This window comes from Prosopis cineraria, unplaced genomic scaffold (genome assembly GCF_029017545.1).
Source record: "Prosopis cineraria cultivar Desert tree isolate PC_DT_omini unplaced genomic scaffold, ASM2901754v1 PC691, whole genome shotgun sequence".
In the NCBI taxonomy this organism is placed as follows: Eukaryota; Viridiplantae; Streptophyta; class Magnoliopsida; order Fabales; family Fabaceae; genus Prosopis; species Prosopis cineraria.
This window is the reverse complement of record NW_026556016.1, coordinates 15,597-33,856: the sequence shown is the minus strand read 5'-3', so window position 1 is coordinate 33,856 and position 18,260 is coordinate 15,597. Positions and strand designations below refer to the sequence as shown.

The following is an 18,260-nucleotide window of genomic DNA, read 5'->3' as shown; positions in this document are numbered from 1 at the left end:
GATTTTATTTTTATAATGTAATATCTATTTAATTTCTTACCTTTTTTTTTTATACTACCATCAATATCATAATTAATTTACATGTAATGCTATTTAAATATCATGTTTTATTGGATGGATTATAGATGACATGGTGTATCAAGTTTATTTAAGAATTTCTCTAAACATGGAAGTAAAACATGCATTTTGAAATTATGAACATACATTTGATGCAAACTGTATTATCCATTTTTAATTTTATTAGTTTTGTGCATGCTGAGGTTAAGTATTATACCAATTGTAGGCATGATATGTTTACCATTTTCAAATCGGTTTAACTTCCAAAACGATATTTTTGTTAATCAAAGTTGAAATTACACGAGATAAGTAGATATGAATTTTAAAAACTTGAGATCTTCATCAACCTTGATACTTATTATTGATTAGAAATATGATTTCGTAGTGATATATGCTCAAAATATATCTATACAAATAACTGATTTTTTTAAAAAAAATTTACAACTCGGAACATTTTAAGCATTTTGATCTATTAAATTATATTTATTCAATTCAGGAAACTAGTTCATTGTGCAATGTGCATATAAAGTCAGTTGCAAACTTTAGAATATTTATAGATAAGTATAACTGAAGATTTAGGTATAAGAAAGTATAATTTCACCCACCAACTATATTTTTTCTTTACTATTCTTCTTACTTAAGGAAAGATTTATATATCTCTCTGTGTGTGTTATGAGGGATAGTTTATGAAAATGACCCAAACTCGATCTACTTGCACTTTACGCTTGATTTTTATTTTTCATGTTCATCTTGATAAAGTGTTAATTATTTATTTTAGCAATTTTGCTCTTGTCTATGGTTAATACACCCAATCCATTCATAATTATTTAGCGTACATTAACTTAGGTGAAAATAAAAAGATATTGGGAGACTAATTCTGAAACAATAAATTTATAATGGGTTAATATACAATTTAAATCTTGATCTATAAGTTTAGGGGCAATTTGAACCCTAAACTTTTGAAAGGTATATTTTAAATTTTAAATAATTAAAATTGAGATAATTTCGCCCATGTAAAATGTCAACAAATATTCATTAAATTAGGGTTTAATGTGCAATTTTTATCAAATTTTACACTCCCCTCTCCCCTCCTTTCGTGAAAATTGCATTCTTGACCTCATTTTGTCGGACATTTGTTGAAATTTAATAGTAAGAATAAAATTATTTTAATTTTAATTGTTTAAGTTCAAAATATATCTTTTAAAAGTTTAGAATTTTTCACTTTTGAATTTATAGTTCAAAATTTAAATTGTATATTAACCCATTTATAATTGTTAGATCTTTGATTATTTTTTTTTTGTAAACTCCTGTAAATATTAATTAGAAAATTGCAAATTTATAAGTTTTAATCAGACATTTAAAATATAAATATAATTCTCAATTTGTAAATAAAATTCTTACTTGCAAATTTTTAAAACAATATTTACAATTTAGTTTTTTTTAATTATTTGTCAGTGTTATGAATTCTCTATTTTGGGATTTTATTATCATTCTCCCAAGATATTTCTTAAAATTATAAAATACCTGCATTTAGATTTATTTTTCAGTTTCGAATTTTTTATCATTAAGTTGGGTAAAAAACCTCAGTAAGAAACAGATGTAATGTTCAAAAAAATTAAATAAAATTATCACAAGCAATGTCAAGTCATTAATTGAAACAACATTCTAAGGACGATATGAACTTTCATAAAATCACCTTCTAATTAGAATGAGTAATAATTTAACTAACATTCAAAATAACTACAAAATATTACGCAATTACTTATGCACACATAATAATAGGGGATAATGTCTGCATAGAATTATATGTAAAATAAAAGTTATCTTAAAATTTAAAATAAATTGTCTAAAGCAATCATACTCAAATAACATAAAAATGGGCTAAATTAAATGACGAGCATGTTAGGTACACATAATATAATGTAAAATAAGAGATTCATTTTAAAATTTTAAATAAATTTTCACCTCTACTTTAAAAATAATAAGTACTATTAAGTAATAATTTTAAAGATCTAATAGACATGGATAAAAAATAAATAAAAAAAAATCGGTGATCAAATGAAGGTATAGTGAGCTATAGAGAATATAGCGCTTGGATAATTTTTAGCTAGCTAATGTAATTTGTCTTTATATGTCAATTTTAAATCTATTGATTTGATGAAAATCCTATCAAAAATCACTTAAAACTAAAATTGAATGACCATTACTTGCACTCGAGAACATTTGGCCGAAAAAATAGAAAGAACTTGTCCTTGTGAACATGTACATAGAGGTGTAGCTGCAAATTTTGATATGCCAAAATCAATTTAAACCTTTTGTTTAAACCAGCTTACTGGTGCACATATCAAGCAAACAACATTGTAGATTCACTATGAAAACAGTCTGCAATCCAATTAGGTGATGTGAGTGAGGAATTAGCAGTTCAGCTAAACTTTGCATGTGTTCACAGAGTTGCTCTTTACATGTGGTGAAACCTGAAAGACAGTGTTCATCATCCACAGTAAAATCACCTAATGTGCAAAACCAATTTTTTCACGAACTTTCAATCATTGCAGGGTCCTGGAAAGAAAACCTTGCAGCAAGATTTTGTCAGCTTTCTAGATGCTTCATTACGATTTTGACAACCTGCAACACCCACTGACAGTCATAATTATCCAACATACTGATATGGGTGTCCTACATGTTAACAAATAATAAGCAGAATATTCTCAAATCACTGTCAATTTCTTGGCTGAAAATTCTATTGAGCATGAGTTTCGAAAAGATTACAGCCACAAAGAGTCTAATTACTGATTAACTAAGGAAATGAACACAGGAGAAGATTTCCAAGAAAAAGAGAAGGAATTCACAGAGGAGGAAAGCCAGAGACAACAACCCAAATTCTCCACACCCTCTCTAACGTGTGCATAGTCTTTATCCTGAATTACTCTCTGAACCGTACAGGACTTTGCTTGCACTGCGTTAACGATCTGCAGCAGCATATTGTCCTTGGTGCTATTGGTCCCGTGTGGGGACCAATCCCATTTTTTAGCATAACATCTCCCTCTCCATCAGGAATGACCTTGTCCTCATGGTCAAAATCTGGAAATTGCGTGGTGAGATAAGAATTCCCAAGTCTTATTTTCCAGGCCATCCCACTGAACCTAAACACGAGGCTCCCAATTGTTAGGAACCTTGACATAACGGATATCAAGAAATTCAAGAGACTGAATGTTTGGGCCTTCTAATGAAGTAAGGAAATGTACTGAGCATCAGGGTCTCCCTCACACTTCTGAAGGATAGAAATATGAAAAACTTGATGAACTTTAGCATCAGAGGGAAGATCTAAGCGATATCGAACAGAACCCAATCTCTCTAAAATTTTGAATGAACCAAAATGCCTCATTCCCAATTTCTGATTGGGATGAAGACGAACTGATAGTTGGCGATAGGGTTGCAGCTTAACAAAGACCCTATCATCAACATTAAACTCAAGTTCAGTTCCTTTCTAACTAGCAAACTTGGCCATCCTGGCTTGTGCTCATTCCAGATTGAACTTGAGTTGGAGCAGAAGCTTGTTACGGCGCTGCAACATGGAGCGGACATCTTGAGGAGTGTCATGGTCAATGCTGTATGGTACATTTGAAGAAGGATCTCGACCATATAAAATTTTAAATGGAGACATGCCTATAGCAATGTGGTAAGTGTTATAGGAGTATTCAGCCCAAAGAAGGCGTTGAACCCAGAGATGAGGTTGCTTAAAAACATAGCAACGTAGATACATTTCAAGGCACCTATTAGGGACCTCAGACTGCCCATAGAACTGAGAATGACAGGTTGAACTCATGTTAAGGAAAGTACCTGGGCGCTTGAACAAATGACACTAAAAATTGCCGGTGAAGACTTTGCCCCTATCAGATACAATAGACTTGGGAATCCCATGAAGCTTGACAACATGCTGGAGAAAAGTTTAAGCAACTTGAACAGCACCAACTGAGGCCTTGACTGGTGCAAAATAGGCAAACTTGGACAAGCAGTCCACCACAACCATGATTACCATGAAGCCTTTGGAGGGAGGTAGTCCAACAATGAAATCCATTATGATATCATCCCAAACTTGTTGGGAATAGGTAGAGGTTGTAGCAACCTGGCAGGATGTTGAGTAGAAGATTTTGCTTGTTGACACACCGTAAATTGCCTGATGAAGCTCTTAACATCAGCCCTACACGGTTAAAAGTCTTCAGAGATCCTGCATGGAGAAGAGTGGAATTCCCATAGGATCTTGTCAATGATGGTTCAGTCTCGTGAAGGTATCACCAGGCATCCCTTCCAAAACAAGAACCCATCAATAAGCTGATAGTGGGGTAGGGCCAAAAGATTCTGCTCCATTTCTTGTATTAATCTCTGATGAGATTCTGAATCAGCCAGAGCATGTTTAATGGTGACCAGGAATGGAGTTAACGGATATGATAGATACATACAACATGAATCGGAAAGTGCATCGGCAGCAATATTCAATTGAGAAGGAGTAACCCATCAGCTTTAAGCTGTGATGGTCTGTTCGAATGAAGCTATGGCCAAATAAATAATCGTGAAATTTTGCCGTGGGTTCAAGTATAGCATGCAATTCTCAAGCTTAAACAAATTACTGCTGCATTCTAGAAGAGAGTTCCTTGGAGAAATAGGTTATAGGGTAGCCTTCTTGGGATAAAACAGCCCCAATACCTTGCCTGGAAGAATTGGTTTCAAGGATAAAGGACACTGGAAAAATCCGGAAGCACAAGAGCTGGTGCTGAATTGGAGCTTTCTTCAAATTGTCAAAAGCGATTTGAGTAGAATCATTCCAAAAAAAAAACGATCAGTAAGAGATGCTGCAATTGAAGCATATCCCTTGATAAATCTCCTATAGTAAATGGTGAGGCCCAAAACCCCCCTTAATTGAGATACACTTTAGGGTACTGCCCAATCTTGAACAGCACAAACCTTAGCAGGGTCCATTTCCACAGCCACACCCGATACACTATGGCCCAAATAGTCAATTTTGGATTGGCCAAAAGCACATTTTGAGAACTTGGCAAGAGCTGATGTTCGTGCAGCAAAGAAAAGACAGTAGATAAATGTTCTAGATGCGGATCCCAATCAGCAGTGTATTAGTATATCATCAAAGAAAACCAGGACAAATTTCCTTAAAGCAGCCGAAAAACATTCTGATAGGGCCCGTTATTTTCTTAAGACATATCAGAGGAAGTCAAAGGGGAAGAATAACTCTAGTGGAAATACTTGAACCAGTCTAGAAGTTTACCCTTCAGTCCATAGCCGTAAGGAACAGTATTTTGTGATCTTTTGTAATGATTGGGATCTTTTGGGTAGTATGGGCGATGTGTCAGTCACTGAAGGTATTAGTAGTCTTTTGTTTAGGAAGGGAGGGCTTAGAAGAAGAAGGAGACTGGAATAGTAAGGAGAGATTGGCCTCTCGAATGCCAATGGGAGTGAGACTCTTGTATGGAAGCTTGTAATCTGTGTTGCTAGAGTGTTTTATCATCTTCTAGGGGAAATAGGGTTTTGGGCCAGAATCAGAGTTCCCATGTACATCTGATTCGGTTATTCATCTCATTAATATCAAAACCTAAGTATTTTCCTCTCATATTAATTGCTGTTGCTGTCTTATTTATTACTCTTTGCTGTGATTCTGGTTTGGGACACATTATTTGGCATCAGAGCAGGTACAATCTCTGGGTGTGGTGTGTAAGGAGATATGGCGGAAAGGGTCCAGTATGCTGATCTGGAGGTACAGGAACTGAAGGAAACGGTTGGGGTATTGACCCGAGATGTAAACGGTATTAAAGAAACATTGAAGACTATTAATGATGCCTTGGTGCAAATAGAGAAGAAGATAACCGGGCCACGTGCAAACGAACAGGAAGGTCATGAGGAGGTTTCGGTGAGCAACCCAGGCGGTGATACAGACGGAAGCAAATATAGAAAGTTAGAATTACCTGTTTTTTCAGGCGAGGACCCGCTAGGATGGCTTTTTCGGGTGGAGAGATATTTCCATGTTAACTCCATTGCAGAACGAGATAAGCTTGAGGCTGTGGTGGTATGTCTTGAGGGAAAGGCATTAAACTGGTACCAATGGCTGGAGACCAGGATACCTCTGAGTCACTGGACGGAGTTCAAGAGTGAGCTGCTACGCAGGTTTCACTCTTCTCAGCCAGGGGGGGAATATGAGCGATTGTTCACATCCAAACAGGACAGGACGGTGCTGGAATTTGTTGAAGAATTCGAGCTCTTATCTGCGCCGCTGAAGGAGGCCTCTGAAGAATGCTTGATCGGTGCGTTCCGTTCTGGGTTAAAACCAGAGATCAGAGCTGAGTTGAAGTTAACGAAAACTCCGACACTGCGAGAGCTGATGGAGATGGCGGTGTGTATAGAGGAGAGGAATCGGATACTTGGAGATTGTAGAGAAACCCGGATCACCCGAACCCAACGTCCTCAGTTTGGGCCCAAACCCGAAACGCTTCAACCCATTTATTCCACACGAGTTGCGCACGTGACTGAAGGGAATCGCAACACGCACACTGCAACGTCTTCAGCTGCCGAAAATTCGAAGAAAACGGATACGAAAACAGAGCATTCCAAGGCTGCGAGCATTTCGAATTGGGGATCGTCGACGAAGAGGACGGGAAACTCACGACGACTCTCTGACGCTGAGATTGCAAGGCGACGTGAGTTAGGACTGTGTTTCAAGTGTGGAGATAAATACAGCCCGACCCACCAGTGCAAAAACAAGAACCTTCAGGTACTGATAATGGAGATGGGGGCAGAAAAGGAGAGAGAGGAAGATGACGCAGAGGCTGAACTTGAAGGAGGGGAATTCGAAAATGCTGATGAAGGGGCACAGATGGAATTATCTCTCAATTCCATGGGAGGATTCGGCGATAATCACACTATGAAGGTTAAAGGGAGGATCGGAGGCACTGAAGTGATAATTCTGATTGACAGTGGCGCTACCCATAACTTCATAGCTGAAAATCTGCAGAGTAAATTGAAATTACCTTTTGATGAGATTTCTGAATATACAGTTACAGTGGGTGATGGGTTTGTTGTAAAAGGGAGGAAAAGGTGTAAGGACCTCTGTTTGAGTGTCCAGGGGTACCAAATCATTCAAACCTTCTATCCTTTCACGTTGAAAGGGGTTGATGCAGTCTTGGGAATGGAGTGGTTGAAATCCCTGGGGGATGTGAAGGTCAATTGGAGCGAGTTAACAATGAAGATTGGCAAGAAAGAAAAGAGAATTTGCTTACAGGGTGATCCATCTCTCACTCGGGCTCAAGCTACTTTCAGGTCACTAATTCGCTCTGTAGGAAAGAAAGGAGAGGGGTTTCTAATTGAATATAGTGGGCTCACGGGCAGCAATGAAAGTACTTTCATTTTCTCTCCTGAAATTCAGGAGTTATTGGAGAAATATCCTACTGTCTACCAAGTTATTGAAGGCCTGCCTCCAGCCCGTCCACAAGATCATGCTATTCTATTAAACCTGGAGAGCAGCCACCGAACATAAGGCCCTATCGATACCCCCATATGCAAAAAAACGAAATAGAAGGTTTGGTGAAGGACATGTTACAGGCTGGAATTATTCAGCCAAGCAACAGCCCCTACTCAAGTCCAGTGTTGTTGGTCAGGAAGAAAGATGGAAGTTGGAGGTTTTGTGTTGATTATAGGGCCTTAAACAAAATTACAATCCCGGATAAATTTCCTATTCCAGCCATAGATGAACTATTGGATGAATTGAAGGGAGCCAAAATTTTCTCCAAGCTGGATTTGAAGTCTGGATACCACCAAATTCGGATTAAGGCTGGGGATGAACACAAAACAGCATTCAGAACACATGAAGGACATTATGAGTTCAAGGTGATGCCCTTTGGATTAACCAACGCTCCCTCAACATTCCAATCCTTGATGAATGAGGTATTCAGGGAGTATTTACGCAAGTTTGTATTGGTATTTTTTGATGACATTCTCATATATAGTGATGACTTAACCACTCATTTAAAGCATTTGGAGAATGTATTTGCTATCTTAAAGGAAAATCAGCTTGTGATTAATTTGAAGAAATGTAGTTTCGTACAACCCAAGATTGAATACTTGGGGCATCTGATATCAAGAGAAGGAGTTCAAGCTGATCCCGCTAAGATAGAGAGCATGATGAAATGGCCAAAGCCTAAGAATGTGAAGTCTTTGAGGGGTTTCCTTGGGCTGACCGGGTATTATCGTCGATTTGTCAAGAACTATGGGAAGATTGCTAGCCCCCTTACTGATTTACTTAAAAAGGATTCTTTCAAGTGGTCAGTGGAAGCGGAAAAGGCATTTGAACAGCTCAAAACTGCCATGACTTCACTAACCGTGCTCGCAATGCCCGATTTTACCATTCCTTTTGAGCTTGAGACTGATGCGTCTGGTACCGGAATAGGGGCAGTTTTGATGCAACAAGGCAGACCAGTGACATATTTTAGCCAAAAGCTCTCACATAGAGCCCAACAATGCTCTATTTATGAAAAAGAGCTCATGGCTATTGTTATGGCAGTTAAAAAATGGCGCCATTACCTTTGGGGGCATAAATTTATCATCCGTACAGATCAAAAAGCACTAAAGTACTTGCTGGAGCAGAGGGTGGTTGATGAGAACCAGCAGAAATGGGTGTCAAAATTAATGGGCTTCAAGTTTGAGATTATTTACAAGCCCGGAAAAGAGAATAGGGTTGCTGATGCCCTATCCAGACGAGAAGAATCACTAGAACTATGGGGTTCTCATTATGGCAATATAATGATGTGGAAGAATGGGAGAAGGAGGTGCAAGCAGACCCGAAACTGAGCAAAATTCTACAGCAACTCCTAACTGATAAAACTGGGGTGGAAGGGTACAGCTTAGTTCATGGCTGCCTACACTATAAAGAGAGGTTAGTCTTACCAAAAAATTCCACCAGAATTCCCTTGTTATTGAAGGAATATCATGATTCTCCAATAGGGGGGCATTCGGGCTACTTACGCACCTACAAGAGGCTATCCAATGTGGTGTATTGGGAAGGAATTAAAAGGGATGTTCAGCAATATGTGGCGAGTTGTGAGATTTGTCAAAAGAATAAATATCAAGCGCTAACTCCTGCTGGTCTGTTACAGCCGTTGACCATTCCTCAAAACATTTGGGAAGACATTAGCATGGATTTCATTACCGGGCTTCCTAAATCAAAAAGGTACGACACCATTCTAGTGGTAGTGGATAGACTCACCAAATATGCTCATTTTTTCACTCTTGCCCACCCTTTTTCTGCAAAGGATGTTGCTGAAAAGTTTGTGAATGAGGTTGTGAAGTTGCATGGTTTCCCTAAAACCATAGTTTCAGATCGAGACAGAATTTTTATTAGCCAATTTTGGCAAGAATTGTTCAAGCAAGCTGGAACCCAACTTTGCCTTAGCTCATCGTATCATCCGGAAACGGATGGACAGACGGAAGTATTAAATAGGAGTTTGGAGACTTACTTGCGCTGTTTTGCTAATGAAAAACCAACTCAATGGGCTAAATGGTTGTCTTGGGCGGAATATTGGTACAATACTTCATTCCACAGTGCGGCTGGCATGACACCTTTCAAGGCGGTATATGGCCGGGATCCACCCACATTTCTGAAATTTAGTGGCGAACCTTCAGTTGTGGAAGATGTGAATGAACAGATTCAAGCTCGAAATCAGATCATTGAACAATTAAGGGACAATTTAGCTAAGGCTCAAAGTAAAATGAAGGCGCAAGCTGATAAGCATCGCCGGGACGTGCAATTTGAGATTGGGGACTTTGTTTATGTGAAGCTTCGCCCTTATCGACTAAAGACCTTAGCCAAGAGGAGCAATGAGAAGCTCAGCCCACGTTTTTATGGACCTTTCAAGGTTCTTGAGAAGATCGAAACAGTGGCCTACAAGCTGGAACTTCCAACCACCGCCCGCATTCACCCTGTATTTCATGTTTCTCAGCTCAAGCAAACGGTTTCAGCTGCTATGGCACAGCCTACCATCCCTCCGATGCTTTCTAATGAGTTTGAATTACAAGTGCAGCCTCAAGATATTAGGAAGGTGCGCCGGCTTATGAATGGACAGCGAGAAGTGTTGGTTAAATGGCAAGGATTACTTGAATTTGAGAACTCTTGGGAATGTGCAGAAACAATTTGCACACAGTTTCCAACTTTTCCCCTTGAGGACAAGGTGGAGCTCTTAGGGGAGGGTGATGATAGGGCCCGTTATTTTCTTAAGACATATCAGAGGAAGTCAAAGGGGAAGAATAACTCTAGTGGAAATACTTGAACCAGTCTAGAAGTTTACCCTTCAGTCCATAGCCGTAAGGAACAGTATTTTGTGATCTTTTGTAATGATTGGGATCTTTTGGGTAGTATGGGCGATGTGTCAGTCACTGAAGGTATTAGTAGTCTTTTGTTTAGGAAGGGAGGGCTTAGAAGAAGAAGGAGACTGGAATAGTAAGGAGAGATTGGCCTCTTGAATGCCAATGGGAGTGAGACTCTTGTATGGAAGCTTGTAATCTGTGTTGCTAGAGTGTTTTATCATCTTCTAGGGGAAATAGGGTTTTGGGCCAGAATCAGAGTTCCCATGTACATCTGATTCGGTTATTCATCTCATTAATATCAAAACCTAAGTATTTTCCTCTCATATTAATTGCTGTTGCTGTCTTATTTATTACTCTTTGCTGTGATTCTGGTTTGGGACACATTACATTCATTTTAGGCTTGGGATGTGTCCAGGGCATTGGTAAGACCAAAAGCAGGACAACCCATTCATATCGCCCATTGTGAGTTCTAGAAGTTGTTTTATGACAATCCTCTTCGCGCACCAAGATTTGATATCCTGCATGAAGATCGAGCTTAGAAAAAAATTGTTATCCATGCAACTCATTTAATAACCCATCCACCATGGGAATAGGAAACAAATACTTAATAGTTAGAGAGTTTAAGGCTTGATAATCCATACAAAAATACCATGTACCATCTTTCTTCTTAACTAGTAAAACAGGGGCAGAAAATGGGTTGTTGCTTTCCTGAATCAATCCCTGTGCACGCCTTGTACCATACGCTCAATTTCACTCTTCTGAGAAAATGGGTATCTAAATGGTCTATCTTAACTGCAGTGGTTCGTTCCTGTAAAGGAATGGAGTGGTCTCTTGGAACAAACTGGTGGTAGCCCCTTCAGCACAGCAAAAACAGAAGCATAATGCACAATAAAGCTTCGCAAATCAGCTTAAAAAATTTAAAGGAATATCCAACTTAGGGACCAGAGCGGATTGCAAGGAAAAACACTGGACAGTGTATACTGTATCTATAGCATCCATGTCTAAAACAATGAAGTGTTACATCAGAAACACCAATTTCAGTGATGCCTTGAAGAGTAATGATCAATGATTTAAAAATTAGACTACCAACTAGAGCCAACAATAGCTTGGTTTGGACCAAAAAATTATTTTCATTATTTTTCCAAATTAGATCGAAGTTGAAAATTTGAATTTGAAAATTAGAGTTAATCTGGAAACTAGAGCAGTTTTCAAAAAAAAAAAAAAAGGATGGTTTTAAACATAAAAAAAAGCTCAAAAAAATTTAACAAAACTAGAAAAATTCTAAAATTAGATCTTACTAAGAGACATTATTTTTGAATAATTCACATGTATAAAATATGATTTGAGATCATTTTTTTAATAAAGATGTTGACAATTATATATGCAAATATAAATATTTTTAAATCTACTCATGTCTAATTTAACCAAAACCCACCTATATTTGACTAGTTATAAAGTTATAATTTAAATGTTATTAATTTACAGTTATGTTATGTCATTTTATTAACATACTATAAATTTTTTTCTTGTATTTATTTCATATATATACATTAAATATTATTTTTATTTAATTATTACGTCACCAGTTCGACTATTGGTTGAACCATGCGAATTTTGAACAATTGGCCTTTTCGATTCAATATCCAATTTGGTTCTAAAAACATTAATAATGACCTCATCCCCCCACTGGAATTGAATAATACTTGGAGTGATAATAAAAAAATATTAGGACCCAATGTTTCAAGCACTGTCATCATATTTATACATGGCCATTTCACTAGAATTGAAATGGCCATGTTACTTTTTTGTTTTTTATTTTTTAATTCATATTTCTAAAATATAATTTATACATATTTATACCCAACAAGTATGATGAAATGAAAAAAATGCAAGAAATATTTATTAATTATGTATATATGTATATATTTTAAAGTCTAATTTTCATAACACTGGTTTCAAGCCAAGAAGCAGAACAACCACATCACAACCAAAATTGGGTACAACACATACGAGTAAAATAGTAGAATGATTACCGGTAGAAAGAGGAAGGGAATGAATCAAACCTTTCAAATGCAAAAAATAACCATCACCCACTCACTTTTAGACAAGACACCAGTTCAATTGGTAGACCCAAATGTCGTGCTGCCCAAAGTTGAAAAAACTATCGAAGCTAACCCTATCAAGGAAAATACTAACTTGGAAGCCATTAATATAACCCACAAACCTAGTTGTTGAAGTTCTTGGTGTACCCTCAAATGCTTGGAGAGATAAATGCTGGAAGCTTGATATGGGTTCTTCGATCGTTAATTTAGTGACAACCGGAGTTGGTATAGATGAGTCATTTCACCCGCACCTGTGAGTAATAGCATTAACTTTTTGTGAGGGCGACGATGAGAGGCAAAGTACTTGGCATCACAAGTGAAGCAAAGGAGACATACGACGCATCTGAGGGGATGGTTTGTACCCATTGTTTATAGACAAGGGGGAAGCCAAAATTTAAAAGTGAGGGAGTAGAAATTAAAAGGCATATCATATAATATATTATAAAGATTACATAAATCTTAGGTAGTTGAAAATATATAATATCTATGCAATATCAAGAAAAATAAAAAACTCAGGAATCAATCATGGCCCACGCCAGCCCCCACTCCTCGACCCTGTTAATGGGTCTTGAGTTGATGCTCCTGAGCTGCTCTCGTCATCTTTCAGACTCTTGCTTTCCTGGTTGCTGGTATAAAGGGGTTTAAGACAGATTAATCCCGAATACATGCTTGTCATAATGAATTGTACCATTTCTAAGCTTCTACACGTGGGAGAGTCAGCTTCCAGTTACCATTTGTAGAAGAGAGTTGCATTGTCGATCTCCGGCGCATTAAACACATGACTCCTCTGTTGACTTTAGACCGATGGCCGAGAGTAAAAGAAATTTTAGATGAATAACAAATTAAAATTCGAGAGTCTGCACGTTAGTATAAATATGAGTTTTGAATCATATTTCAACATATCTTAAAAGCTCTGGAATCTGATTCAACCAAAGATCTTAGAATTCAACATATCTTATGAGCGATATCCCAAAAGCACGTCGCCACACCATGCTGGCTTTTTGGTATTGCATTTGCATCGCTGACTAATAAAAATCATGAGGAGGTATACCCGCATCAATCAAATCCTCCGATGATGTGTGTCCTTCCAGAGCTAATATAATCTACACGTACCACCATCATATAAATTCATGTCACAGAAATCATGAACGATGGAAGGGGCTTCGTAGGTGTGACTAGGGTAGAGGGCTTCAAATGGGATGAAGGAAGGAGGCCTAAAGAAGCCTTTTGATTAAATACTCACGTCAGGGAAACTGCTTGCAACAGTGTACGAGGAGAATGGGCCAAAACCTCCCTAAACTGAAGGAACAATCGCGAAAAGCCTCAGGAGATAGACCCACTGTTTGGGTTTGCCAATCCAATACCATAAACTCTATAATATTGAGCAACAGAAGTTGTTTGGGCCAGTTTGAATAGTCGCGTCTGGGAAAGGCCCAAATTGTTCTTTAATGACACACACTTACAGTGCCCACATAGGGACCTATTGAGCTTGTTTTAACATCTAGAACCAAGGGACAACAGAGCCCTCAAAATGCAAAGAAGCAATAACTGTTCCAAATCTGGAGTATTATAAGTAAAGAACTGTTCAAACCTGAAAATCCAAGTTAATGGATATTTACTGTTGAAATACAGAAAATCTAGCTTCATTTGTTTCCTCTGACCATTAGGGATTATATTCAGAGATATATGAGTAGGATCCCCACCCGATGAGTTCAAACCTTCTGGGCCAAAAATATGAGGGCTGTGATCAATAGTTGGAGTCTATAGTTCCAAATGGCTAGAAATAAATTCCAGGTTTGCTTTGACTCGCTCCAAACGTAAGTTAGTATCAACTTCACGTTTGTCACAAACAGCCACTTCATCAGAAAGATGTTTTAGGCCTGCCAGAATCTTCTTAAGGCAAATCCTGTCAGCCATAGAAAATCAACGAAAGCACCAAATGATATGGGTGTCCTGCAACTTCAAAAATAATAAGCAAAATATTCTCAAACCACTGTCAATTTCTTGGCTGAAAATTCTGTTGTGCATAAGTTTCAACAAGATTTCAGCCACACAGAGTCACAGCACTATTACAATGAAACAACATTACAGATTAACCAAGGAAATCAAATAGAGAAATAAAGAAGGGGAACAACAACAAAATTCTCCGCACCCTCTCTAACATAATCTTTTTCCTAAATTACTCCCTGAACCGTACAGGAATTTGCCATGTCAGAGCAGTCTAAAGGTCTGTTGCAGCGTATTGCCCTCAATGCTATGGTCTAGCGCCACCTTTCTGATGTGGGGACCAATCCCCTTTTTTAGCACAAGTGCATAACACCACAAGTGTATTTTTTTTTTCGATTTTTTATTAGGTGTACAAATCAATGTAAACAATACCAATAAGTCAAATTAAATCTTTAACTAAACCTTAAGATACTTAATGATGAGGGTCAAGTTTAAACAAAACCATGGCAAATTATAGAATCTTCCTTTACACATCTTACGCAGCCAAGAGTAGACTTAGCATTCTACAAGTTCAGACATATCTTTACAAAATTTTCAAAGAGGAAGAACTACTAAAGAATATGAGTTAAATTAATCATTTTCTCATTTTTAAATTAAATTATTCAATATTATCTATGTTTCTCCAACCACAAGGATAATGAATACTTGTTTATTGCAACTGGAAACCACTCATTTGATAAGATTCCAGATAATATTCCCGTAAAGACTTATTTAAGAAAGGAGCATCAGAAAATAAATTAGGATTGATTTCATTGTTTATTTTATTTAGTATTTTATTTTTAGACATTTCTTTAGATTCAGTATTTTATTTAGTCAGATTTTATTCTTTAGATTTTATTTAGATTCAGCATTTTATCTATTCAAATTTTATTTAGCATTTTAGATTTTAGGAGATATTATTTAGTTATCTAGATTTTATTCATCATTTTAGATTGTATTTAGCATTATAAATATGACTAGCAACTTAGAAGCTAGGATATTATCTTATCAATAAAATAGTCTTTCAAACCCTTTAGAGATTCTCCTGAATGTGGCTTAAGAGAAATATAGAACGAAATTCTCATTCTATATCATCCTAATAGAGTTGTTCTTATTTTAGTTATTTTGAGCACCTATCAATTTGGCATCAGAGCCATGGTTACCACACGTACTGGCCAAGAAATTAACCCTTCTGACAATTCATCCAACAATGACCCAAAAAATCCAAACTCACTTATGTCAGATCATTTGGCCAAAATTGTGCAGCAACTCGAAACTCTTGATTTATTAAAAGAAAAGGTAGAAGCACTTGAAGCCTTGGCAATCAATAAAAACAAGAAACTTGGCACTATTATGAAGATGAAGAAAGCGAAGACAATAAGAAAATCGTAGATGCACCAAATTTCATCGCACCAAAATTGAATTTCCAAAGTTTAGTAAGGGTGATCCACAAGGATGGCTTTTAAAGGCTAAAAAGTACTTTAAGTATTACAACACACTTGAAGAAGAGAAGGTGGACGTAGCCTCACTAGCACTGGAGGGTGACACACTAGAACAGTTCACCTGGATCAGTCACGAACGAACACTTAACTATTGGGACGAGCTTGTGACAGCATTCCAAGAGAATTTCGGACCACTTGAATACCAAAATCCAAACGAATTTCTTTGCAGCATGAGGCAAGAAGGTTCAGTCCAAGAATATTGCACAAAGTTTGCCAAACGATCGGTGAGAGTCAAGAATTAGCCAGAGCATTGCTTGCTCAATGTTTTTTTGAATGGATTAAAAGAAGAATTATGCTCAGATGTCAGAATCCATAAACCACGATCAGTTCACAGAGCAGTAAGTCTGGCTCTAGAGATCGAAAGCAAAACGCAGCTTACCCAGAAGAGACCCAGCTTACTCTAAACCCAAACTTGCTATCACAACCCGAGCACACCTGGGGCACATGACCAGAAGAACTCTGAAGTTCCTTTCTCGACGTCTTCGCAGAGAACATCAGCGTCAATGCCATCGGGCCCCAGATCAGCAAGTGTAGCGTCGACAAAAAACTCTTTCCATGGATTTTGAACACCAACGCAGGAGAGACAAGGGCCTATGTTTCTACCATGGTGACCTCTTTCGACCTGGGCACTGCTGTCGTGGGTCTTTCTCTCTCATGGAGATTACAGAGGAAGGCGATAAAGTTGCCCTTCCTCTTGAAGACGGTGAACCTGAGGATATAAGGATAGAAGGGGTAGAAATTTCATTAAATGCTATATTGGGTAGCAACACAGGTTTAACTATGAAACTTAAAGGTATGCTGCTCACAAGAGAAGCACTATTATTAGTGGATAGTGGGTTTACTCATAATTTTATATCAAACTCATTGGTACAAGAACTGTGTCTTCCTACTCATTATATTTCTGCATTTAGAGTCCATATTGGGGATAGCAGTATTGTACATTGCAACCGAGTATGCATAGACATGGGAGTTAAGCTCACAGAACTGACTATTAAGGAAGACTTTTTTCCTTTTTCCTTAGGAGGAGCCAATCTGATGCTGGGCATTAAGTGGCTAGCATCTCTGAATACGGTGCAAGGCAACTGAAATGAGCTTTTTATGATTTTATGGTTAAATAGCAAGCGGTATAAGCTACAGGGAGTCCTTAATACTACTAGTGGTGCTCAATTTAATTCAACGCAACAAATAGAAGCCTCCACCAACTTTACACCTTTCCAATGTTTCAATCTGGAATATTTATTTGTAGAATTTTCATTTGTTTTGAAGAACCCACAAACTTGCCACCATTTAGAAATCACTCACATGCCATTCCCTTATTGCTAGGGGCCAACCCTCCTAATTTACGACCATATAGGTATTCACATTATCAAAAAGCCGAGATTGAGAAGCAAGTTGAGGAATTACTTAAAAAAGGGTTTATTCAGCCTAATTCAAGTCCATTTACCAGCCAATTTTATAGGTCACAAAGAAAGATGGTTCGTGGTGTTTTTGTGTTGATTACTAAAAATTAAATGGCATTATAGTCCCAGACAAGTGTCCAATTCCCAACATTGACAAGTTACTAGACGAATTAGATGGGGCAGTCTATTTTTCCAAATTGGATTTGTGTTTGGATATCACCAAATCAGGATGTTACTTGAGGATATTTACAAAATAGCATTTCGTACTCATTCAAGGCATTATGAATTCACAGTTATGCCTTTCAGCTTAACCAATGCTCTAGCCACTTTTCAAGCAGCAATGAACGATTTATTTTGTCCCTATTTAAGAAAATTTGTGCTGGTCTTTTTTGATAATATTTTTATATACAATCCCTCTTTTCAACAGCACTGACCTCACTTGCGTATCATCTTGCAAACCCTACAGGAAAGTGCATTTTGTGTCAATTTGAAAACAACAAAAAAAAGCTTTATGTGGAAGCCAAAAGTTCCCGTTTTAAGGCACCAAATTTCTACCTAGGGAGTTGAAGTTGAGACTGAAAAGGTGGGGATAGTACGAGAATGGCCTATTCCTAACAATGTAAAGGAGTTACGTGGGCTTTTAGGCCTTGTAGGATATCACCAATGTTTTGTGAAGAATTTCGAGATTATTGCATGACCCCTTACTGAATTGGCTAAGAAGGATGCCTTCTTATGGTCTGAACCAGCTTACAAGGCCTTTGACAGCCTTAAACTTGCATTGATGATGGCACCCGTCTTACAGTTGCCCAATTTTGAGGAGGACTTTACAGTTGAATGTGATGCATCTATAA

General features: G+C 37.6%; 1 long non-coding RNA gene across 1 annotated transcript; it reads right to left on the bottom strand.

Annotated features, from left to right (window-relative positions):
* Positions 1-10,954: 10,954 nt before the first annotated feature.
* LOC129298046 (uncharacterized) lies at positions 10,955-17,633 on the bottom strand. The gene is made up of 3 exons (XR_008590296.1): positions 13,210-17,633; positions 12,644-12,772; positions 10,955-11,273 (listed from the first exon to the last, which is right to left on the bottom strand). It is a non-coding gene; the product is annotated as an uncharacterized LOC129298046 (long non-coding RNA).
* Between the last annotated feature and the right edge of the window lie 627 nt (positions 17,634-18,260).